Here is a 25,647-nt window from a genome sequence, read left to right as displayed (position 1 = left end):
TATCAGGTATTTAATAATGAATTTGGACTCCTTTCTGTCATCAGATCTTTGTCTTTAATGCCTTCTAATCCGTTGGCTTTAAATGACTTGAATTGGTACGAGACTCGTATCTACACTTCGTCTCGTGCCTATTTAAATTCCTCTTCCCGTGGCTGTCTCCATCCGTGCCTCTTAGTCAATTGTTGCGCTTTGGCCATTTAACCAAACCACGTATCATGCCATGTCATCTTTAATATAAACTCAGTTTTTTCCCAATACAGTATGCTTGATGCGATCCATCACAAGATAGCATCGACTGTTGCGAGGTGTACAAGCAGGCTCCGGAAATCAGCATCAACTACTTCAGCAGGCTGATCTGATCCGACACTTGCCAGACATCCACCTTTGCAGCCCAAGTACTTTTGCATTGGTTTGAGCAATAAGAATTTGTTGGGAACACAATATTGACCACTTGATTTGCACACTGAATTGCATGATTCACCTTGTCTTCCTATCACGATATTTATACCAGCCAGTCTTGCTTCTGCTTGTGCACGAGAAGAATTTAGATGGTATAGAGAAACAATGATGAAATTCACTGAGATAAGCGTTCTCATGAACCACACTCTCTGAATTGTGACGGCATGCATCTTCCCATGCAAAAATTAAAAAGGCTTGAATAAGTCCCTGCTGTAACAGGCTTAGCTATCTTGACATTTAGAGCCAGATCCTTTTGTGTCCTAGACGGATTCAGACAGCAAGAAACACAAAACTCATAGGATCGGAGTTGCAACACTGTGAAACAAGATTGCAACCATGACAAGCAAATTGCTCTCTTTTTCCACGGCAGCAGCGAGAATGTGGATCAATGGACAGTGCATCACAGACTTGACCCATATCATCAGCAACCAAATATCTTCCTTGAACTGTAGTTCTACAGGTATATCTTTCTTGAAGACTTACATCCTTCCTGATAGCGGATACTGGAGAAGGAAATTGAAGTATGAAGAATAGAAATACCAAAAAGGACAATGCTATTAAAAATAATTATATCTATATATTTTTAAGGAAACTATTATTAAAAACAGAAAACATATATAAATAAATTACTTCAATATGTAGAGATATAAAATAAATAAAAATTATATTTATTCATTAAAATTCAAACAATATTATTGAGAACAATAGAATAAAATTCAAAATAATAAAATATTTATATTTATATATAGAATAGGAGAAGCACATCAATGTGATGATGCCAAGTGTAATGTTAATTCAAGAAGTGTTAATTTTTAGGATAAAATTAGTTAAGTTAGTTAATAGTTAGTTATTTTTTTTAATTTAAATTAAAAATAATTAAATATCTATATATTTTTAAGGAAATTATTATTAAAAAAGAAAAAAAATATATAAATAAAATACTTCAATGTAGAGATATAAAATGATAAGACTAATTTATTTTTTGAAATGGGAAATTTTATGAATATAATTCATATGGTCATGCTATATGGATAAGATTATGTAACTAAATATTATAATAAATAAAACTAAAGACAAAAAACATAAACAATAATCTCAATAACTAAATATAAATATATAAAGATATAATTTAACTTATTATGTAGTAATTTTAACTTATAATAAAAACTTTCATATTAAATACAAATGGAAAGAAGAATTCAATTTGATTTCTTCCTGAAAATAATGCAAAAATAATATTCGTATTATAGATAAACACTAAAAAAAAATTAAAATTCTATGTGATAATGCCAAGTGTCACAATAAAAATTTAATAAAGTGTCAAAATTTTGGACAAAATTAGTTAGGTTAGTTAATAGCTAGTTACTCTTTTTTAATTTGAATTAAAAATAATCAAATATTTATATATTTTTAAGGAAACTATTTTAAAAAAGAAAAAGTATATATAAACAAATAACTTCAATGTAGAGACATTTTGAATAGTACAACACGAAATTGATGCTCGTTAGCCAAATAATTTTATACGTTTTGAATCGTACAAATTTACTTTAAAGTAAAAATAATTGCTCGATACATTTTCTTTTTCAAATTCTCATAGTCTAGTGATTTCAGATTTTACCACTTAATAGAGAGTCAATAATTTTATACATGAATAGTTCAAATATAATTTCGTCCATTCAGAGCCTATAATAAATGGAACATAAAATAATTACTTTAGTAGCCACGTCCAAAACTTCAACTTATATGTTGCTTTAGAATATATTCATCGGAGTAATTACTACTTGGTTAGAATAAAAATAACTGACTTTTACTACTATGATTTATGATTCCTCCAAATTTGATATTGATAATGTGCCCATGAAACAACTTAAAGATTTTAATTTTTGTCCTTGTTTTTGGTCTAATCTGTCAAAGTATCCAAAGTGACAATTATATTGCTGCTTGAGAAATTCTTCAAAAGTAATAAATCATAAGGTTCTAAGAAGCATGCCGCACCTTTTCCGTAAACTAGCTTAAGTGTACGTGTGTTGCGCTTGATTAAAACGCATACCTTATTTGACAACAAATACTACATAAAAAAAGTTGGACTTATAGCCTGTTTGCCCAAGCTTTTTTTGGGGGGGGGGGGCCAAAAGCACTTTTGGTCAAAACCCGAGGTGTTTGGCTAAGCTTTTGGAAGGAAAAAAAGTGCTTTTGGGGAGAAACAGAAGCAGTTTTTGAGAAGTAGAAAAAATCAGATTCTCTCCAAAAGCATTTTTCTGAGAAGCACTTTTAAAAAAAATACACTTAAAAGCAGTTTTCAAAAGCTTGGCCAAACACTAATTACTGATCAAAAGTGTTTTTCAAATTAATTAGCCAAATACAAACTACTTCTCACCAAAAGCACTTTTTTAAAAAGTATTTTTGAGAAAAGCACTTCTCAAAATAATTTGATTTTAGAAGCTTGGCGAAACTGACTATTAATTACGAACTTCGTCATTAATCCGTTGCTAAATTGCTTGCCGTTAAATTTTATACCCCTTGTGTATGTGTTTTGCATGCGCATGTCATCGTCAATAAGTAAAAAATGTAGTATACAAGAAGAATAAATTGTTGTAATAAAAACTCATATTATTAATTATTTGTATGATATTGTTTCGTATCTCTTTAATTAAAGTATTTTTGAATCGTGATACTAAATGACATATTTATTTAGACTTATATTTTCAGCACACTTCTTACCAAAATAGCCTATATATTTTTGTATAAGATTATACTAATTTAATGTTAAAGAAAATAACAAATGACTTTTTTGTCATTGTGGAATCTTTTAGTAAATCAAAAAATTTCAATCAACACTTCTAAGGACCTTATCATTTTTACTTTTTATATTTGTGCATTGAATTTATAATATGTATTATGTAGAAAAATATAAAATAAATTAATTGGATTGGTTTTATTTCTAAAACTTTTGTAAACGAATTATATTAAACTTTATCACTGGCGACTTTATAGTAAAAACTCCTTTTATTAATTATTTGCATGATATTGTTTCATATCTTCTTAATTAAAGATATTTTTGAATCGTGACACTAAATACCATATTTATTTAGACTTCTATTTCTAGCATATTCTTACCAAAAATAGCCTATATTTTTTTTTTTGTATAAGATTATACTTATTTAATACTTAAGAAAATAGAGAATGACTTTTTCGTCGACTATGAAATTTTTTAGTAAATGATAAAAAGTTAAATCAACATTTCTAAAGACCTTATCATTTTTATTTTTTATATTATTTATTTGTGCATTGAATTTATAATATGTATCCTGCAAAAAAATAATAAAATAAATAAATTATTGGTTATATTTCTAAAACTTTTGTAAACGATTTTACGTAAGTCTTTTCTAAACATAATTTGCTAATTTGTTTTCTTGTAATTAAAGTTAGTGAAGGACTCCTCCTTATTATTATGAGACAAAAATAGGTTCATATTTCTTTATAGTTGCTAGAATAAGTTAATTCTAACCCATCTTTTTAGGAGATTCGCATGTGCAATTTAATTCCATTTTAAAAAATAAATAAGCAATCCAAAGTTCCGAACAACTCTCATAAATAAACAAATAAAATTCTCTCCTTTAATTTAATATATTTCAGAGTATTAATGATGTATTGTTACCATGGGAGATAAAATTTCTTCCTAAATGGTAGTGTTTCTTTTATAAGGTAAAATATTAAAAAATGTTTTGAGAAAAATAGTAAATAACAATTTTGTCTATAAAGTGTCGCGCCAAACAATATAAGAGAATAAATTATTGGAGACTCCAAACAAAATATTTCATGACCCTTTCTGTAAATTAAATATAACAATTCTAAGTTGTAAATTAGCACATATTATGTTAAATTTTTAACTGTTTAGAGTTCAGCTATTTATGTTTCACAACCCATAAATTTTTTGCGGTTTTAATGTGGTTGCTATCTCAAAAATATAAAGAAGATCACACATGCACAAACAGACATATATTACAAATAGCGAAAGAAGTACCGACTTTAGATAATTTTAGCATGTCGAATAACCCATGGAAGTCGCCAAATATTAGATTAATGAACTTGACAATTACTGTGTAAGAAACTATAATCCTATACAAGAAGAAAAAAATTGTATTTTAGGAAAAAGAATAAATTTACTTTGTAGAAAGGCTAGAAGAAGCAAATTGCACTATTATTATTATTATTATTATTATTATTATTATTATTATTATTATTATTATTATTATTATTATTATTATTATTATTATTATTATAATTATAATTATAATTATTATTATTATTAATTAAGCAAAAAAATCTCAGCACTTTATATGAACATAAAAGCATACCTGGTCGATTGACACTATAGATTGCAATAAAATCAAGAGAGCATAAGCAAGAACTTTAGTGAAGAGTTTATGCGGAGTTTTAAATTGAAAGTCAAAATTATTATTAGATATTAATTCATGGAAATATACTACAAAGAATAAAGCAAAAATAAAAAGCTAAACCTAAATCAAATCAAAACAAACTATGAAACAAATTGGACAACTATAGACTTCTTCAAGTCTCCATATTTGGAAAGAAATCAAAGGGAATAAGGACTTTCTTGTAATAAATTTGTGCTTAATTATTAGGTGAAATATTATAAAAATAATTAGGCAATAATTTGAGAAAAATAGTAAATGACAATTTTGTCTATTGTGGTGTCTTTTAATGAAGGGTAAAAAGTTCAATCAACATTTCGCTAAAGGCCTTCGTGCTTTTAATATAGTATATATATAGATTAAAGATATAATAATTTAACTTATTATTATGTGGTTGTATAAAACAAAGGTAAATCTCCAGTTTAATGACGAGCGCAAAATACAACACAAAATTGATGCTAGTTAGCCAAAGATAGAATAGTTTAATGGCAAATTTTTTTAATAATAATTCATATGGTCATATTATATGAATAAGATCATGTAATTAAAAATATTATAATAAATAAAACCAAAGACAAAAATATATATATATATATGGATAAAAATAAATTTTATATATATATATATATATATATATATATATATATATATATATATATATATAAAGATAGAAAGAATTAAACTTATTATGTAGTAATTTTAATTAAAAAAAATTATATGTTCATATTAAATACAAACGGAAAGAAGAATTCAATTTAATTTCTTCTTGAAAATAATACAAAAATAATATTCGTATTATCGATAAATAAAAAAAATTAAAATTCAATGTGATAATGCCAAGTATCACAAAACAATTCCACAAATGTCAAATTTTAGGATAAAACTAGTTAGGATAGTTAATAGTTAGTTATTCTTTTTAATATGAATTAAAAATAATTATATATTTAAGAAACTATTATTTAAAAAATATATAAATAAATAACTTCAATTTAGAGATATAAAATGATAAGACTAATTTATTTTTTGAAATGAGAATTTTTTGAATAACGATTCATATTGTCATGCTATATGGATAAGACCATGTAACTAAAAATATTATAATAGATAAACCTAAAGACAAAAACATAACCAATAATATCAAGAACTAAATAAAATATATATAAAGATATACTTTAATTTATTATGTAGTAATTTAATAAAAAAAATTAAACTTTCATTTTAAATACAAACGAAAGAAGAATTCAATTTAATTTCCTCTTGAAAATAATACAAAAATAATATTCGTATTATAGATAAATATTAAATTAAAAAATTAAAATGTTGTAGAACAAAAACTAATTTATAAAGAGGAAAATATAGAAAATGTGATTCTGTCACGACCCAAAATCCACTAAGGGTCGTGATGGCGTCGGACACCGCTGTCAGGCAAGCCAACCAAAATACTTAATTAAATTCAAATTTTAGTATTTGCTGAATTTTTTTTTTCTTTATACATTAAATAACAAATAATGAAATTTACAGAAATAATCATGAAGTCTTTAACAAACTTTAATATTGAATAATCCAAGAATACCCAGAACCCGGTGTCACAAGTGCATGAACAATTTCTAAGAAGTGATATAATACAGTAACCGTCCGGAATACAACGTTGGACATAAAATAAATACAGTAATCTGAAAGAGACTTGCTGGCTGCGGGTCATCTCGGGAAATTCAGCTCACCTAAGTCTCCATGTTGATCATGCTGCTACGCCCACTAGGCCATTAGTGATGCATGTGCATGTGCAATAAAAATGCACAGAAGTGTAGTATGAGTACGAAAAAACGTGTACCCAATGAGTATCCTGTCTAATCTCGAAGAAGTAGAGATGAGATGGTCGACTTCGACATTTACTATTGGTCCAATAATGATATACTATTAATGCGGATAATCATGAATTTATTAAGAATGACAGTAATTTCAAGTAAGTCACGAACAGGTGAAAGTTCCTTTTTATATTAAAAGTCTCCGGATTCATAATCCATTAGTTTTCAATAATTTCAAGTCGGGGAAGGCAAATATCAATGTCAATAAATCTCAAGGCAAGCAATACAAGCATGCGTAAATCATGTCGAGGTCGTACGTCCCGATCCAACAAAAATGTAAAATGTGCACTGCCGACGGTCGAACAGCGTGAACCATAGATGCATCTATTACCCCGCTCGCGCATCATATGCGACACGATCAACATAAATAAATAACCCCGCTCGCGAATCATACATGCGACGTGGGCACACATAGATACACACAGTCAAACAGTCAATTAAGAGTTTATCGGGAAATGTTTATTCCAATAAAAAGCCAATTCTCTTTTAATGATTTTAGAAAAATGAAGTTTAATCTGTTTAGAAATTCATTTACTAATTTGATGTGATTTAAGCAATTCAAGTTGTCAATAAGTTTACAAATAATCCAAGTATAACATGTTTTTGGGTCCTAGACTACCCGGATAATAGCATAATAGTAGCTACGCACGGACTCTCGTCACCTCGTGCGTACATAGCCCCTACAAATAGGAGCACATAACCAATTAACTCACCTATGGGGACAATTCCATCATACAAGGTTAGAAAGGACTCACCTCGCTCCAAAGATCCATAACCGGCATTCCACGCTCTTCCGAAGACTCGAATCGATGCTCAATGCTCCAAAACTAGCCAATAATTATGCGAATCCATTAATATATACTCAATTACTCATTACAATCCAATTTATAACAATTCTTAACCCCGATCGAAAAGTTGACAAAATTGCCCTCGAGCCCACGTGTCCGGATTCCAAAAAATTTCGAAGATAAAGTTTACCCATGAACTCATGAACTCGAATATATGATTTTCTCCTAATTCCATACTCAAAATCGTAGTCAAATTCCAAGAATATCAATTTTCTAGGTTTTCCCTCAAACCCCAAGTTTTCTACAAATCTCCATGCCCAAATCCGTATATAATCATGTATTTAACTCAAAATAGGTGGGGGATAGCTTACCTTATCATTGATGATGAAAATCCTCTCTTGAAACTCTCCAAGAATCGTCCAAGCCAAGAAAATATGAGAGGAAATGGCCAAAACCCGACTTTAAAACAACCCACTGCTTCCAGCACTTTCCGCAAGCGGTCTCTTGACACTTCTGCGATTTCGCAGGTGCGGTTCAAATACCGCTTCTACGGTTCCTCACCAGGCTGCCCTTTTCCGCTTCTGCGTCTTCTCCACCGCAGGTGCGATCCCGCATTTGCGGCAACGTGACCGCATCTGCGGTCCCAGCTCTCCTCCGCCAATACCGCATCTGCGGCTATTCTGGCCGCTTCTGCAGCTCCGCACCTGCGGCCCATTTCTCGCAGGTGCGGTTATGACAGCAACCAGCAGCTTCAGCCTTCTAAAAATTCCATTTTTGATCCGTTAACCACCCAGAATCCACCCGAGGCCTCCGGGACCCCAACCAGTCATACCTACCAGTCCCAAAACACATTACGGACTCGCTCGAGGCCTCAAATCATATCAAACAACGCTAAAACCACAAATCGACCTCCAATCCAAGCTTTATGAACTTTAGAACTTCAAACTTCTACTCTCGATGTTTAAACCTAACAAATCACGTCCGATTGGCCCCAAATTTTACACACAAGTCATATTCAACATTACGGACCAACTCCAACTTTCGGAATCGGATTCCGACCCCGATATCAAAAAGTCCACTTCCGGTCAAACTTCTCAAAAACCTTCAATTTTCTATCTTTAGCCAAATGACTTCAAAATGACCTACGGACCTCCGAATTCACTTCCGATCGCGCTCCCAACCCCAAAATCACCATACGGAGCTACTCCCAGACTCAGAATCCCAAATGGACATCGATAATACTGAAATGCACTTCAATCCAAACTTATGAAATTGTTCCAAAATGCTAACTTCCACAGTAGGCGCCAAAATGCTCCCGGGTCATTCAAAACCCGATCTGGGCATACGCCCAAGTCAGAAATCATCATACGAACCTGCTGGAACCTTCAGATTCCGAGGTCGTTTACTCTGAAATCCAATCTTAGTTAATTCTTCCAACATAAAGCTTCCGAAATGAGAATTCTCTTTGCAAATCAACTCAGGACTTTCGGGAATTCAATTCCGATCGTGCGCACAAGTTATAATACCTGAAATAAAGCTGCTCATGGTCTCAAACTGCTGAACAACGCGCTAGAGCTCAAAACGACCGGTCCGGTCATTACAGATTCTATCCATGCTTTAAATTTATTTGATAAAATTAAGTAAATAAATAACACTCAAAAATATTATTGATAAATTTAAATATCGAAATAATTTGAAAAAGTCATACAGGATAAAAGACTTATCTCTTTATACTTTTGATGAATTCAAAATTATAATTTATTAAAAGAATATTACATCTTTTAAATTTTTAATAAAATATAAAATGAGAAAACTAAGTAAATATTACAGTAGAAAATAATGTACGAAAGAGGGTGATAAAGATAATTTTATGATATTTATATTTTCAATTAATTAATAAATAAAAGATAAATAAATAAAACTCAAAAAATTATTGATAAATTTAGACAATTGAAGAAATTTGAACAGTATACCATAAGTTTAAAAAAAATAGAACTATTTTCAGAATAAGAAACTAGATATCTATTATATTAAAAGATAAGTAGTAACAAAATATTAAGCCAATAGACAAGTTAATAAAAAAGTTATATTAGTAAATATATAGTACTAAGTACTTGCTAATTTAATAATAACAAAGAATAAATAAGGAACAAATAATTTATTTGATTACTATATGATGTGTATCCTTTGATTTTGTATAACTATTGTTATATTTATGTGCACTATATTAAATAATAAAATAATATTTAATATTTATTAAAATAATATGATATATTAAATAATTAAATTATAGTTTTATAAGATTAATATTCTGTCAAATTATCGGTGCGCTGTTCTAACACTAATCAATCAGAATACACATTTTTCCTTTTCCTCAATTTTTCATTTTTTACCCCTTTTTTCTTCTATTTATGTGCTATTTAAAAAAAACAAAAGTCATTTAGTTGCGTCTCTTCCTCTTTATCGGTTACATACATCGCTTCACTACCTCTTTCTCTTCCATTACAACGCTTCCAAGTTGACCGTTTCCTCCTCTTTTCTCTCTTAATTACAGCGCTAAACATCCATCTTTCTCATCAATCTCTCCATCGCCCAAGGTATCTTCTCTTTCTTTTTTTAGACAAATTAAGGTTTTCTCCTATGTCTCTCTTTTTGGAGAACTTTAGGATCCTTTAATGTTTCCGATTTTGAGATTTAGGCATTTTTCCATGGTTTGTTTCTCTTTCGTGTATCTGTACAGTTTACGTATTCGATTTCTGCTTGCTTAACATTAATTGTAATCAAGTTCCCTATTTTGTTATCCCACTTTGTGAGATTCAGTTAATCTTGGGAATCTTTACACAAATGACCGGTCATATTTATTATTTAGTTTTTCTAACCATATATATAGATTATACATTGATTGCACAAAATTATTAACATATAATACATAAATTATACATTATATCTCCACCGACTATTTTTAGTTTAAGCGATTGGGTGGGCGGCTATTTGGGTTAATTCTTCTTAATCTTAATCCGTGAATGGGATATACATAAATTGCTTTCTTAAATGTGGAGGATTTTAGTTTCAATTTTCAGTTAGAGTTTTCTAAAAATATGTCTTGCGATTCCGAGAGGATGAAAGTTTCAGGCCCATCCGCTCCTCCATGTGTTCTCTCTGGTTTCAGAATGTTTGGTAATTGGTACTTTTCCATGAGTTACATTTTTACTAGAAAGGAAAAGTTGTACCAATTTTAATCATGATATGAAGAAAGATCTCAATAAATCTGGTATTTGTCTATGAATTTCTTTTCAAAACTTAATGACCTCTCTAATCTATCTACTACTATTCCATGTGCAATATGGTACGCCACCTCGACCGTGGTCTTTGAACTTTTTATTAGTTAATTAATGTTTCAATCTTGAAATAGTTGAGGTCAACTATACAATTCGTTTGTAGAACGAGTTATACTAAAGAAATTACTCAAATGCATAGAATTTAAGACTCAGAACATCTGTAATATAAAACTTAAATCCATTTTGATCCGTATCAATCTCTTTGGTTTGTTATGTTATGATATTATTGTGTATCGTGCGTATCACTATATATCACGCACATATTTTCTGACAGTATATATCACAACATATAGCGTGTATATGTTATATTCGACAATGTATTTTATGATATATATGATATATACACAGGTATGCACGATGACATGCAATGATGTAAACCACCTTAAACATCCATTTTCACATATAATATGGCACATCACCATCACAAAAATATCGCAGCTACCAATTGTCACATTTCCTTTTTACCTATACCCGGAAGGGTGTATAAGAGAGTTTTTTCCAACTTAAAGTGATAATTGAAACGAGATTATTTATTTATTAAATTCAGAGTCGCCACTTGGGATAATTATAGTGTCCCAAGTCACCGATTCAGATCCCGATTCGAGGAAAAGATTGATTCTATATTACAGTCCGCGAATACAGACGGGTAAGGAATTCTGTTAACCCGGGAGAAGGTATTAGGCATTCCCGAGTTCCGTGGTTCTAGCACGGTCGCTCAACTGTTATTATTGGTCTATTATCTGATTTTAATACATGTTTTAGCCTATGGTTCAATTTTAGCTTTAAAATCGCTTTTATTTACTATTTTTAGAAAAGATTCAACGTCATCTAAAACACGTCTTGAACCACGTCACATAAATGCACCCGCGGTCTACGACACATTTTATTTAACGTTGTTGGAATTTGGATTTGGGTCACATAAATGCAGATCCGAGTTTAGGAAGGTAATTTAAATACCGCGTCTACAACAACTACGAAGGTTCATGATTTTTCCTAAATTTTGAAATTATTGCGAGGCTTAAGCGTTATGGCAATTATTGTAAAAACGTGTATCACTTAGCTGTGATTACAGTTAAGAAGATTATCTACCTTGTAAGTCGTTGACGGGCTAGTGATTGAACATAACCAAAATTACTTCAAAGCCAATTATAAAACAAGAATGCAATTCAATGTCACATGGCTCCATGGCTTAACCACTGATCAAAGGGCCCATTACTAGAACAAATCAGAACTAAAATCAACACAACCAAACTTATCAAATTCACATCAACGCAGCATAAATGATTTTAATATTTAAATCAATGAAATATTTCCTCATCATCAATAATCCCATAACGATATTCAGTTTGTTCACTCAAGTCAAATTGAACAAAAACAAATACATCAACAAAAATTTCACATCCCAAAGGCAAAAATTTTAACGAAATTTAAAAAAAAACAGATATTTATGAATAACGCTCCATATACAAAGACAAAGAATTAATCGAATTGAAGCATTTCGATTACAATAAACTTCCAAATCCAATCACTTCAAAGCAATTTCAATGAAGAACAGAAAATCACAAACAAAGAATATGGCTAAATATATCATTCGAGCACCAAATAATGCAGTAATTGACAAAGGATAGAAACGAACCTTTTATATATGGAAAAAACTTCTTGAATACAAAGGTCGAAGCGAACAGAGGACTCGCCGCAAAACTGGACCTCGACATACCCTCAAACTCGAACAACCATACCTCGACATTAATTGGTTTTTGGACTGGTTTCAGGTGCTGAAACAGTCATTTTTAGCTGGTTTCTCACAGCCACTGTTGCTGCGTTTTTTCCCAATTGTTGCAGCTGATTTTTGGGATTTTTGGGTTGAGGAAGAAGGATATTTTTGGGTGAATTTACAGCTGATTTTTGCTGGGTTTGAGGGCTGTTTTTCAGCTCATCGTTGCTGGGTTTTGATGGTGGTTTTAAGCTGATTTTTGCATTGGAAAACAGAGCTATTTTTTAGCTCGTTTTGGACTGATTTCAGCAGGTTTGTGGCTGATTTTCGTTGGGTAATTGGGCTGTTTTTCAGCTCGTTGTTGCTAATTTTTGGAATGCACTTGAGTTGGTTTTTGGGTGTTGAAAAGGAGGGATAAAAATGGCGTTTCAGCTGGTTTCATGGCTGCTCTTTTTGGCAAACAGAAAATGGTGTTCGGAGCTATAGCGAAGAGCTATTTTAATTAGCTATGACAACATTTTTGGCTAATTTTCTCAGTTAGGCGAGATGCTGCCGTTTCTCTTTTTGCTGAAGAAGAAGATGGGTCCAAAACAGCTGATGGTGCAGGGGTCTGATGGTTTTTTTTCAGGTCTTAGTTATTAGGTACTATTATATAGGGATAGAAATTAGGTTGGTGGTATGAGCCCAGGAATTATGGGCTAGGTCCAAAATTAGGCCTAAAGATAGATTGTTCGAGCCCAAATTTTATTCTTTCCGTGAACAAGACAAAAATACTACTTTATTTACTAGTTAAACTTACTTAAATAAAAATAATTATTAAAATAAGACTAATCGCTAAAACAAACCTATTCTTTGGTATTTTTTAAGATTAAAAAAAATGACTACAAAACCTTAATGAAATTATATTTTGTAATTTTTATTTTCTTGTAATAAAATAAAGTAAAAGAGTCAAAATTAGTTGAAATAGCGATATTAGGCCTAAGTTAAATAGTTACGTGCTAAAATATGAAAAATCTTGGGGAGGGTCAAAAATCACATGTCTACAGCTACCCATCTTTGACTGGAAAGACGAAGTATTTTCAGACAAAGAACGACTAGACATGTTTTTTGACCCGACTTATTTAAGGAGACCAAAAATAAGAGAAAAGGGGAATGTGACCGAGCTCTGGTACTTGAGCTGCCTACATATCCTTGACTATAAAGGAATCATGCCATGTGTAGTTCAGAAGTGAGTGAGATGATGGAGTATACCGAGGTGGAGAGCCGGTCGAGGTGCCGTTCCGCCGAGGTTTCGATCCGCGATCCTGATGTTACATCAAAAATCAAAACATGAAAAAGACTAGCTAAGCCTATCAACTACGAGTTACAAGATTCCTATCTATAAGTCTTCTGAAGCTTGATCTTGAGTCTTGAATGGTTCTTCATGCAGACTTTGGATTCGAACCTTGACGCTTGCTAGTTGCAGGTGCTAGCTCGTTCTTCTTCAGCTTTTCGGATCAAAACCGGGCATGCAGTGCTTGTGACCTCGGCCATGTCTTGAGCAGCCCACATCTTTCATCAACTTCTGCATTTGGATTAACTTCTTGTCATTCTCTTTTTTTCCTTATTGTGACTAACTTCTGTTGATCATCTCGAACTGTTGACTCGCATTCTTGCCACGAGCTTCTTTTGTTGCTGACTTGAATTGTAATCTGAGATGCTTTCCGTTATTCTCCAGGTGAACGCCTGACTGCTGAACTTGAACTGTATTCCCTTGCTTTCCAGGTGGGTGCCTGATTGTCAAAACTTCAACTGTATTCCCTTGCTCTCCAGGTGGACACCTGATTGCCGAAACTTGAACTGTATTCCCTTGCTCTCCAGGTGGGCGCCTGATTGCCGAAACTTGAATTGTATTCCCTTGCTCTCTAGGTGGGCGCCTGATTGCCGAAACTTCAACTGTATTCCCTTGCTCTCTAGGTGGGTGCCTGATTGCCGAAACTTCAACTATATTCCCTTGCTCTCCTGGTGGGTGCCTGATTGCCAAACTTAAACTGTATTCCGTTACTCTCCAGGTGGGCGGCTGATTGCCGAAACTTGAATTGTACTCCCTTGCTCTCCATGTGGGCGCCTGATTGCCGAAACTTCAACTGTATTCCCTTGCTCTCCAGGTGGGCGCCTGATTGCCAAAGCTTGAACTGTATTCTCTTGCTCTCCAGATGGGCGCCTGATTGCCAAAACATTAACTGTATTCCCTTGCTCTCCAAGTGGGCGCCTGATTACCGAAACTTGAACTGTATTCCCTTGCTCTCCAGGTGGGCGACTGATTGCTAGAACTTCAACTGTATTCCCTTACTCTCCAGGTGGGCGCCTGATTGTCAAAACTTCAACTGTATTCCCTTGCTCTCCAGGTGGGCGCCTGATTGCTAAAACTTTAATTGTATTCCCTTGCTCTCCAGGTGGGCGCCTGATCGCCAAAACTTAAACCGTATTCCCTTACTCTCCAGGTGGGCGCCTGATTGCTGAAACTTGAACTGTACTCCCTTGCTCTCCAGGTAGGCGCCTGATTGCCAAAACTTTAATTGTATTCCCTTGCTCTCCAGGTGGGCGCCTGATTGCCAAAACTTTAACTGATTCTCCTTGTTCTCCAGGTGGGCGCCTGATTGCCAAAACTTTAACTGTATTCCCTTACTCTCCAGGTGGGCGCCTGATTGCCAAAACTTTAACTGCTTATCTTTGTTCTCCAGGTGGGCACCTGGTTGCCAAAGCTTTTACTGTATTCCCTTGCTTTCCAGGTGGGTGCCTGATTTCCAACACTTTAACTGTATTTTCTTGCTCTCCAGATGGGCACCTGATTACAACATCTGAACTGTATTCCCTTGCTTTCCAGGTGGGCGCCTGATTACCAAAACTTTAACTGTATTCCTTTGCTTTCCAGGTGGGCGCCTGATTACCAAAACCTTAGTTGTATTCCCTTGCTCTCCAGGTGGCCGCCTGATTAAAACATCTGAACTATATTCCCTTGCTCTCTAGGTGGGCGCCTGATTTCAACAAAATAGACAAAACAAAGAAAATTTGCTGCCCCAGTTTGGTAGCTGGGCGCATATGTGAGTGTTAACTGAATCATGTTACCAAATATTATAAGAATTTGAAAGCTAGATCTAATTATCTAGAAGGGTCCTAAAAACCCCTAGTTAAATGACGGTTTTAAATCCAAATTATATCTTCTAAGAGTGTGACTTTCGCTAAATCTTGTTATCTAATGGAAATTTTAGAGCTAAGTCCCATTATTCAGGAGGGTCCTAAAAACTCCTAATTGAATCTTATCTCATGCATGCAAACTTTGAAGCCAACTTATATTCCTTTGGGGTACATTTATGCTAGATTTTGCTACTCATGATTGTTTCGAATTTTAAACTAGGTCCCATTTTCCAGGAGGGTCCTGAGAATTTCGGTCAAACCTGTCTGGTGCTTGCTTTTTCTTACGGAGGGTTTCTCCGAAACAAACAAAATTTTCTGCCCCTGTTTCAATTAAAGAAAACTTGTGAATTTAAACATGGTGGTTGGTTTATAGCCTTGAACTTTGAGGGCGATTTCTCTTTCACTTCCTATGGTAACTTCGGTTTTAACTCGAAAGATCTTGCCTGTTTGTTGAGTGACCACTTTTCTCTATCACCTTTATCGCGGATAATACCTCTGATCCGTTCAAACCTAATACCATTCATCTATTGCATTGTGCTCATGTATTGAACCTTTGTGTTTCTCATGAATCGCAAAGCACGTCAATTATCATCCACTCAGTGCGCATGCTGTTATTTCCTGACTCAAATCACTAGCCTTGGCCTTGAGGTCTATTGCTCCATCACTTGTCATGATAACTTTGATTTCTGCTTGGAAGACCTTGCTTGTCACTGGTTAACCACTTTCTTTGTCAATCTTATCACAGAAAATACCTTTGATCCGTTCACCCTACACCCTCCATCAGTTGCATTGTTCATGAATTGATATATACCAAACCTTTGTATTTCACATGAACCCCAAAGTATGTTGATTGTTACCAACTCAGTGCGCACGTTGTTCTTTCCTGACTTATGCCACTTTGATGTGCTAGCCAGATCCCGTTTTGTGCAACTGGAAAGCTGGTGGCAAATTAAAGTCATTTCTCACTTGTTCTGACCAAACAGACTCAGGAAGAGGAAGTAAACAAGACAAAAGGAACAGAATAAAGGACAAAGGAAAGAGATGATTCCTAACAAGAAAACTACAAAGTAGAAACCTATCAGATGTGGATACCAACTCTAATGACCATGACATGCACATGTTGATTAAGTGACATAATCTGTCAAACAATTCTGATGTTCAACTTTTGTTATACCCCTAAATCGTGAACTGGGCTTCAATACTCCGATTATCTAATCTGATTCACGATCCTTATTCGACTTGTAGTGCCTGAAGGGTTTTCACCATCAAGTCTCTCTCATTTTGTTCTTTCTCTCAACTTATCATCGCTTTATGGTGAATGTGAAGGTTTTCACCGATAAGACTCTCTTATTTTTGTTTTCCTTGTTCAGAACGGAGTGTTGCCCCTGATATGAATCATCTCTACTTGCTCGACTTGGCATCTCTCGAAGATTGTTCGGAAGGTCTTTCTTTGGACCGTAATGTGGGCTTTTGGATAGGGTTAGAAAGATAGGGTATTACGAAGGCTAAAACAACTCGAATGGGTTCAAACTTACAACTTTTGGAATCAGATCTTTTACATAACCAAAACTTCTGTCCTAGTTTCTTGCTTGGGGACTTTTGAATTTTTATTTTGATGGGACCGAACCATGAGGCTGCCTACGTATCCTTAAAAGGAATCAGGTCGAACGTAGTTCATGTCATAGGAATTACTTTGTTTGTTGTGATTTTTCTTTTTTTTTCTCTTCTTTTCTTCTTTTTGTTTTTTTTGTTGTTTTTCTTCTCTTTCTCTCTCTCTTTTTTTTCTTTTTCTTTTCATTCTTTTCTTTCTGTTTTCATTCTTTCCTTTCTCTTTTCATTCTTTTCTTTCTCTCGTTCTCTTTTTCCTTTACTTATCTTTTGTGCTTGCGTTCCTGAACTTTGCTACTGATTCCAAAAGAAGGGTATGAAAGAAAATAAATAAGGCTCAAAGGGGTAACAAATAATAAAGTGTTTAGATAGCAGAATAAAATGCCTTTGTCATTCCAATCTTCAAAGCATGTCATATGCCAACGACACAATTAAACAAACCAAAGAAATCACACATAATATCTTTTGACTGCATCAGAATTGATAGTCATATCCACACATTTGCCTTCTACATCTGTTAAATACAAAGCACCATTGGACAACACTCTCGTTACCATGAACGACCCCTGCCAATTTGGGGCAAACTTGCCTTTAGCTTCAACCCGATGCGGCATGATGCATTTCAATAAGGTTTATTTATGTTCTATCTGCCCCAGTTTCACACAATTCGGGATTGAAGTGATCTCAAAATTCCTTTACCCATTTCCCTCAAATGTCCCTATCATCTTCGAAATTGTTTCGTTGTTTCATGATTAAACTAACTTTAAGACCAGGTTTGGAATTATGCATGCATGTCATGTCACTAAAGCCAGTCATAAAGGAACTATAAAAGAAAAGAGAACTAAACAAAAAATGACTAGAAATAACAGAAAACAGAAAATTACATTAGACAGATGGTGAAAGAGTTTGAACAACAAAACAAGTAAAATAAACTAGGGTTACAACCCTGGAACAAACCTAGACAACACTAAACGAGTTACTACGGAAAAAACAAACTAGGTAAAATAAAAGGATAGAAGGGTTTGAATCACAAGACAATATCCGGATTATAATCCTGAAAATAACCTGGACAACAGAAATGACAATAAAATAAACCACCAAGACTCCTCTCCAGCTAGCCAAAAGATGGAGCGTCTTTCCAATTACCAAGTACGACATCTTAGCCACTGGGTTCCACATCAACATTGCCAAAATTATTAACAACTTCAATATCATTAACTTCAGTCAGCAAGTTCCCAAGAGGATTCGCATGCTCCCTGTCACTGTCATTGATCACAATTACCCCTTCTTGAATCATTCTTTCTATTTCCCTTTTTAAAGAACGACAATCTTCAATGCTATGCCCTTGGACATTAGAGTGGTACATGCATCGTACAGTAGGATCAAAGCCTTTTGCATATGGGTCTGGAGTATAGCCAAGGAGCGACTCAATCAGGCCAGAATGCTTTAACTTTTCAAACAAGCTTGTGTAGGACTCCCCAATTGGCGTGAAATTATTTCTTTGCCTTTGTTCTCTTCCCTGCCCCTATTTCCTAGGGTTGTTGGGTGCTCGAAAATGTTGTGAAGGCAAGAATACATTATGCGGTGCTGGTGCTCGCCATAGGGAGCTACCTAGTGGTTGGATAAATGACCGGACATTGTTCGGAGGATAATACTGAGGTGGATTATGTGGAGCTCGGGGATAGATTTAGAGTTGGAGTTGAGGCTGAGTATATTGGTGAGGCAGGCCCTTTGGTCCATGTCGTGACTCTGAAACAATCATGGCAACATCATCGTGTTCCTTCTGACCCAGCAAGCTTCCTATGTCGTTCTCAATTGCTTGTGTTGTTGTTTTTAAAGCAGAATAACTCATGATCTTGCTCGACTTCAACCCATCTTCAACCATTTCTCTCATTTTTACCACATCATTAAAAGACCTACCCACAGCCGTGATCAAATGCCCAAAGTAAGTTGGCTCTTGAGCTTGGAGGAAGTACTCGATCATCTCTTTTTCTTCCATCGGGGGATTGACTCTGGCAGCTTGCTCTCTCCATATGAGCCCATATTCCCTAAAACTTTCATTAGGATTCTTTTCCATCTTGGTGAGGGACATGCGATCTGGGACAATTTCTATATTGTACTGAAAGTGTCTGGCAAAAGCCTGAGCCATATCATCCCACGTGTACCACCTGCTAGCATCTTGGCGGGTGTACCACTCCAGAGCTGCCCCACTCAGACTTTGACTGAAATACGCCATCAATAATTTGTCTTTCCCACCGGCGCCTCTCATCTTACTGCAGTAGCCTCTCAAATGGGCCACGGGATCTCCATGTCCGCCATATAAATCAAATTTTGGCATCTTAATCCCATCAGGCAGTTGGACGTCAGGAAACAAGCACAAGTCATTGTAAGCCACACTCATCTGGCTCCCAATCTCTTGCATGTTTCTTAAAGACTACTCTAAGATTTTTACCTTCCCGAATATCTTATCTTGCTCCACTGTCTTTACAGGCTTTTCAGTTTTACTAGTAGGCTCAAAATGAGGAGTGTAAGGATATGGACCCGAGACTTTGAAAGTTGGTTCTGGAGCACAGTGTTGGGCATCAGGGACTTTGAACACAATCTCGTTAGAGGATCGAGGAAAAATAGCTGGTGGAGGAACTACAAGAGCATGAGTGACAAAAGGAGCGGGATATGAGGTGGTTTTGACGGGTAGAGTGTGAAAAGGTCGTGGGGAGATATCAGCAGCAGTGGGAATCTGAATTTGTGATAGTGGTGGGATAGTTGCAGGGTTTTCAGTGTAGTTAGTGGGGAATGAAGGTGGAGGATGCCCCCTGATCCAAGACTGATACATTTCTGCCATCTGTTGTTTCACCCTTTGGACCTCCTCTTTCAATTCAGACTCCGACTCCTCAAACTCCCTTGACGGGTCAACAACTCTTGTGCCCAAGTTTTTGCTAGTCATGACTACCTTACCCTTTGACCTTGTGTTGTATGAACGAGTTACCTTAAGAACCACAAACCAACCACCCTTCTACTATAATGAGGAGAACAAAGAGGAACAAAATGAAGCCATCATATTAGCATTAGGGCATTTAACAGCTAAAAATATCACATTTCGTGCAATGCACCTAGCAACAAGTAACGGTTTAATAATGACTTCGAGGGTCACAAGGTCACTTGGCATCATCCCAATTTGTCCATTTGAATTTCCTCTTTTCTTTTCTTTTCTCGCACTTCTTAGCTCGCTCATTTTCCTTCTTTTTTTTTCTTTCTGATTATCGCTCTTTTCTTCCCTCTCATTTCTCACATCCCATGATTTCATCTCTTTTTTTTTGTTTTTTTTTCATCATTTTTTTTCTTTTTTTTTCTTTTAATAAATAAAAAAATAATTTGATCGAACCCTATGTAGGTTGCCTACGTATCATGACGCCGCATGAATCAGATCTTTGCGTAGTTCGGGAAAATCAGGAATAAAGGAAACAAACTAACGTTCTCATTTTTTTACCTTAATGACTAATCCGATGAGAAAAGAGAAATAAAAGAAGCAAAACCCTTTTTTTTGAATTTTCTAGACTTAATGTTCTATAACCTATTCTGAACTCAAGCTTAACGGATTTTTTTTCTTTTTCTTTTCTTTTTGGAAACAAATACTCTATTAAGGAAAAATCCTAGAAGAGAAAGATATTTTTTGACTCCTTTTTTTTTTAAATTTTCATTTGATATCCCTGAAGAAAAACTTCGTAACGAGAAATGAAAAAGATAAAAACTGTTTTTGGTTTTTCAATTTTTAATTACCTAAAGGAGAAATTTTAAAAACAAACAGAAGATAAGGTATCTTATTTCTTCTATGTACAATGTCCTAAATCTAGGAAAAATAAAAGAAATTTTTTTTCTATTCATTTTTCATTAATTTCGCAAAGAAAAACCTCAAAAGAAAATCTTTTTTTTGGATTTTTGGAATCAATATCTTAGAGAAAACCTTTAAAGAGGTACTAAAAAACAAAAATTCTCTTTCTTTTTTAGTCATAATATACTAAAGGAAATATAAAAATAAGTTTTTATTTTAAGTTCTAGATATTAATTGCCTAAAGAAAAAACCACATCAAATTATTATTTTTCAATTTATGGGAGTAGTATTCCTAAAGAAAATTCTAACGGAAATATAAAAACGCAAAATATCCTTTTTTGGATTTTTGATTTATAACACATCTTTTTCCAATACAAAATAGGAAATACAAAAACAAAAGACCCAACATTACTGTACAAAACTGGAAGGTAAAAGATGACATAAAAAAGAACAACAGACTTAAAATATAATAACTAAAAAAAATCTCCTTAAGTAAATTCATGACTAGATGGTCCTAAGGCGTCTGTCATGCCCAAACTCCGATAAGTAGATCCACACCTGTATGATAATACTGAAACCAACACTATGTGAGACAATAACATTCTTTACTAGATACATGTCAGACATGATTGAAGCTATTTCTGCAAAATTAACCTATGCGACTAAAAGTGGATAAAATGCAAGATTTGGCCAAAACCCCGCGAAGCCAAGAACCTAAGACTTACTAGGAAGACCGGACCCTATGTGGGTTGCCTACGTATCACGCCCTGAAAGACGAGAATCAGGTATGCGCAGTTCGGGTAGATTGGATACGGGCGAGAATTAAAACAAAAACAAGTAATTTAGAGAAAATATATTTTTTGCCTTTTCCTTGAAAATGATGAAACATGCAACATCTTTCTTTTTTTTTTCGGAAAATGATGAAAAAATGCAAAATCTTTTTTTTTTTGAATTTTCAAGTTTTTTTTTTAACAAAAATGTGACAGAAAGCATTGGGCCCCATTCGCTTTATCTTCACACTTCACCCTCTTTTTTTTTCTTTTTTCATTTTTTTTCAATTGCTCACAATTACCATTGATCCGCCAAATTACCCTTTTACCCTTAAAAAATGTAACATGTAACACATAAGATGCATCAAGATGGTCTGTTATTTTGGGTACTCCTGTCCTAGACGGATCCAACCCCTGTGTTGAGTCCCCTAAGTCAAATGCACGTGATGTAAACAAACGTTCCTACTAGGGATCCGACATGAGGCTGAGTTATTCTAAGTATAAAACCTGGGTATACAGTTCTAGACTTCTGCACCCGAGCGGACAACTCGAGCCGAGGAGGGGGCTACGTACCGGGAACCAAAAGGCTATCCGGCTTAGTAACTTGTCCGAACCTCTTTCTTATTTCAAGGTGTGACACTAACAGAATAAGGAGTCACAACAGCGTGCACATCCCTAAAGATGAGAAGAGAAGGGTTTTGTATCAGTTTATATACAGTTCAAATAATATCAAAGCGGTAAAAAGCAACACTTATCACATTAGGCCCAAACATATGAATAAAATCAGATAATAAATAAAGCCAAATACAACAATTATTCTAAGCTCGAATTCTGAACCCTGAACTAGAGATTCTGGGTTCTTATCCCCAGCAGAGTCGCAAGAGCTGTCATACCTCCTTTTTACCTACACCCCGGAAGGGTGTATAAGGGAGTTTTTTCCAACTTAAAGTGACAATCAAAACGGGATTATTTATTTATTAAATTCAGAGTCGCCACTTAGGATAATTATGCTGTCCCAAGTCACCGATTCAGATCCTGAATCGAAGAAAAGATTGATTCTATATTACAGTCCGCGAACACAGAAATCCGGGTAAGAAATTCTGTTAACCCGGGAGAAGGTATTAGGCATTCCCGAGTTTCGTGGTTCTAGCACGGTCGCTCAACTGTTATTATTGGCCTATTATCTGATTTTAATACATGTTTTAGCCTATGGTTCAATTTTAACTTTAAAACCGCTTTTATTTATTATTTTTAGAAAAGATTCAACGTCATCTAAAACACGTCTTGAACCACGTCACATAAATGCACCCGCGATCTACGACACATTTTATTTAACGTTGTTGGGATTTGAATTTGGGTCACATAAATGCACATCGGAGTTTAGGAAGGTAATTTAAATAGCGCGCTTAAAGCAACTACGAAGGTTCATAATTTTTCCTAAATTTTGAGATTATTGCGAGGCATATGAGTTATGGCAATCATTGTAAAAACGTGTATCACTTAGCTGTGATTACAATTAAGAAGATTATCTACCTTGTAAGTCGTTGACATGGCCCTAAACAGGGAATTGTGGAGATCGAGCATTAAGGTTGTAGGTTAGGGAAAATTGTGATGTCTTTTTTACAGCGCACTAGAATGAGGCTAGCCAGTTAGGAATTAGTCTTAGAATGCTATTGATCAACTACTGATGATGGGCTTTATCTTCTGTGTATTAATACCTTACATCTTTCTCGTATTTCCTATATCTCTTATATTGCTGTTATTTTATTTTTTATGGAATTTATGTTATGTTATGGATTTTACAGTATTTTATGTTGTTTTATTATGAGTCTATTGATAGTACTAATATAGTGTCTCTTGTTGCCTCTTTGAGCCGAGGGTCTCCTGGAAACAGCCTCTCTGCCCCTCGGGGTAGAGGTAAGGTCTGCGTACATATTACCCTCCCCAGACCCCACTTGTGGGATTACACTGGGTTGTTGTTGTTGTTGTAAGTCGTTGACGGGCTAGTGATTGAACATAACCAAAATTACTTCAAAGCCAATTATAAAACAAGAATGCAATTCAATGTCACATGGCTCCATGGCTTAACCACTGATCAAAGGGCCCATTACTAGAACAAATCAGAACTAAAATCAACACAACCAAACTTATCAAATTCACATCAACGCAGCATAAATGATTTTAATATTTAAATCAATGAAATATTTCCTCATCATCAATAATCCCATAACGATATTCAGTTTGTTCACTCAAGTCAAATTGAACAAAAACAAATACATCAACAAAAATTTCACATCCCAAAGGCAAAAATTTTAACGAAATTTAAAAAAAAACAGATATTTATGAATAACGCTCCATATACAAAGACAAAGAATTAATCGAATTGAAGCATTTCGATTACAATAAACTTCCAAATCCAATCACTTCAAAGCAATTTCAATGAAGAACAGAAAATCACAAACAAAGAATATGGCTAAATATATCATTCGAGCACCAAATAATGCAGTAATTGACAAAGGATAGAAACGAACCTTTTATATATGGAAAAAACTTCTTGAATACAAAGGTCGAAGCGAACAGAGGACTCGCCGCAAAACTGGACCTCGACATACCCTCAAACTCGAACAACCATACCTCGACATTAATTGGTTTTTGGACTGGTTTCAGGTGCTGAAACAGTCATTTTTAGCTGGTTTCTCACAGCCACTGTTGCTGCGTTTTTTCCCAATTGTTGCAGCTGATTTTTGGGATTTTTGGGTTGAGGAAGAAGGATATTTTTGGGTAAATTTACAGCTGATTTTTGCTGGGTTTGAGGGCTGTTTTTCAGCTCATCGTTGCTGGGTTTTGATGGTGGTTTTAAGCTGATTTTTGCACTGGAAAACAGAGCTATTTTTTAGCTCGTTTTGGACTGATTTCAGCAGGTTTGTGGCTGATTTTTGTTGGGTAATTGGGCTGTTTTTCAGCTCGTTGTTGCTAATTTTTGGAATGCATTTGAGTTGGTTTTTGGGTGTTGAAAAGGAGGGATAAAAATGGCGTTTCAGCTGGTTTCATGGCTACGCTTTTTGGCAAACAGAAAATGGTGTTCGGAGCTAAAGCGAAGAGCTATTTTAATTAGCTATGACAACATTTTTGGCTAATTTTCTCAGTTAGGCGAGATGCTGCCGTTTCTCTTTTTGCCGAAGAAGAAGATGGGTCCAAAACAGCTGATGGTGTAGGGGTCTGATGGTTTTTTTTAGTTCTTAGTTATTAGCTACTATTATATAGGGATAGAAATTATGTTAAGGGAATGAGCCTAAAAATTATGGGCTAGGTCCAAAATTAGGCCTAAAAATAAGTTGTTCGAACCCAAATTTTATTCTTTCCGTGAACAAGACTAAAATACTACTTTATTTACTAATTAAACTTACTTAAATAAAAATAATTATTAAAATAAGCCTAATCGCTAAAACAAACCTATTTTTTGGTATTTTTTAAAATTAAAAAAATGACTACAAAACCTTAATGAAACTATATTTTGTAATTTTTATTTTCTTGTAATAAAATAAAGTAAAATAGTCAAAATTAGTTGAAATAGAGATATTAGGCCTAAGTTAAATAGTTGCGTGCTAAAATATGAAAAATCTTGGGGAGGGTCAAAAATCACATGTCTACATCAATCATTCA

General features: G+C 34.3%; 1 long non-coding RNA gene and 1 pseudogene across 1 annotated transcript; both read right to left on the bottom strand.

Moving 5' to 3' along the window:
• Window positions 1–229: 229 nt before the first annotated feature.
• Window positions 230–19,534, bottom strand: LOC107789649 (uncharacterized; annotated as a pseudogene).
• Window positions 19,535–21,530: 1,996 nt separating this feature from the next.
• LOC107828609 (uncharacterized) lies at window positions 21,531–25,200 on the bottom strand. Its single transcript, XR_001657757.2, has 2 exons — window positions 24,516–25,200; window positions 21,531–21,785 (listed from the first exon to the last, which is right to left on the bottom strand). It is a non-coding gene; the product is annotated as an uncharacterized LOC107828609 (long non-coding RNA).
• Between the last annotated feature and the right edge of the window lie 447 nt (window positions 25,201–25,647).

This window comes from Nicotiana tabacum, chromosome 10 (genome assembly GCF_000715075.1).
Source record: "Nicotiana tabacum cultivar K326 chromosome 10, ASM71507v2, whole genome shotgun sequence".
Classification (NCBI taxonomy): domain Eukaryota; kingdom Viridiplantae; phylum Streptophyta; class Magnoliopsida; order Solanales; family Solanaceae; genus Nicotiana; species Nicotiana tabacum.
The sequence above is the reverse complement of the archived record's forward strand: the minus strand, read 5'-3'. Positions and strand labels throughout refer to the sequence as shown.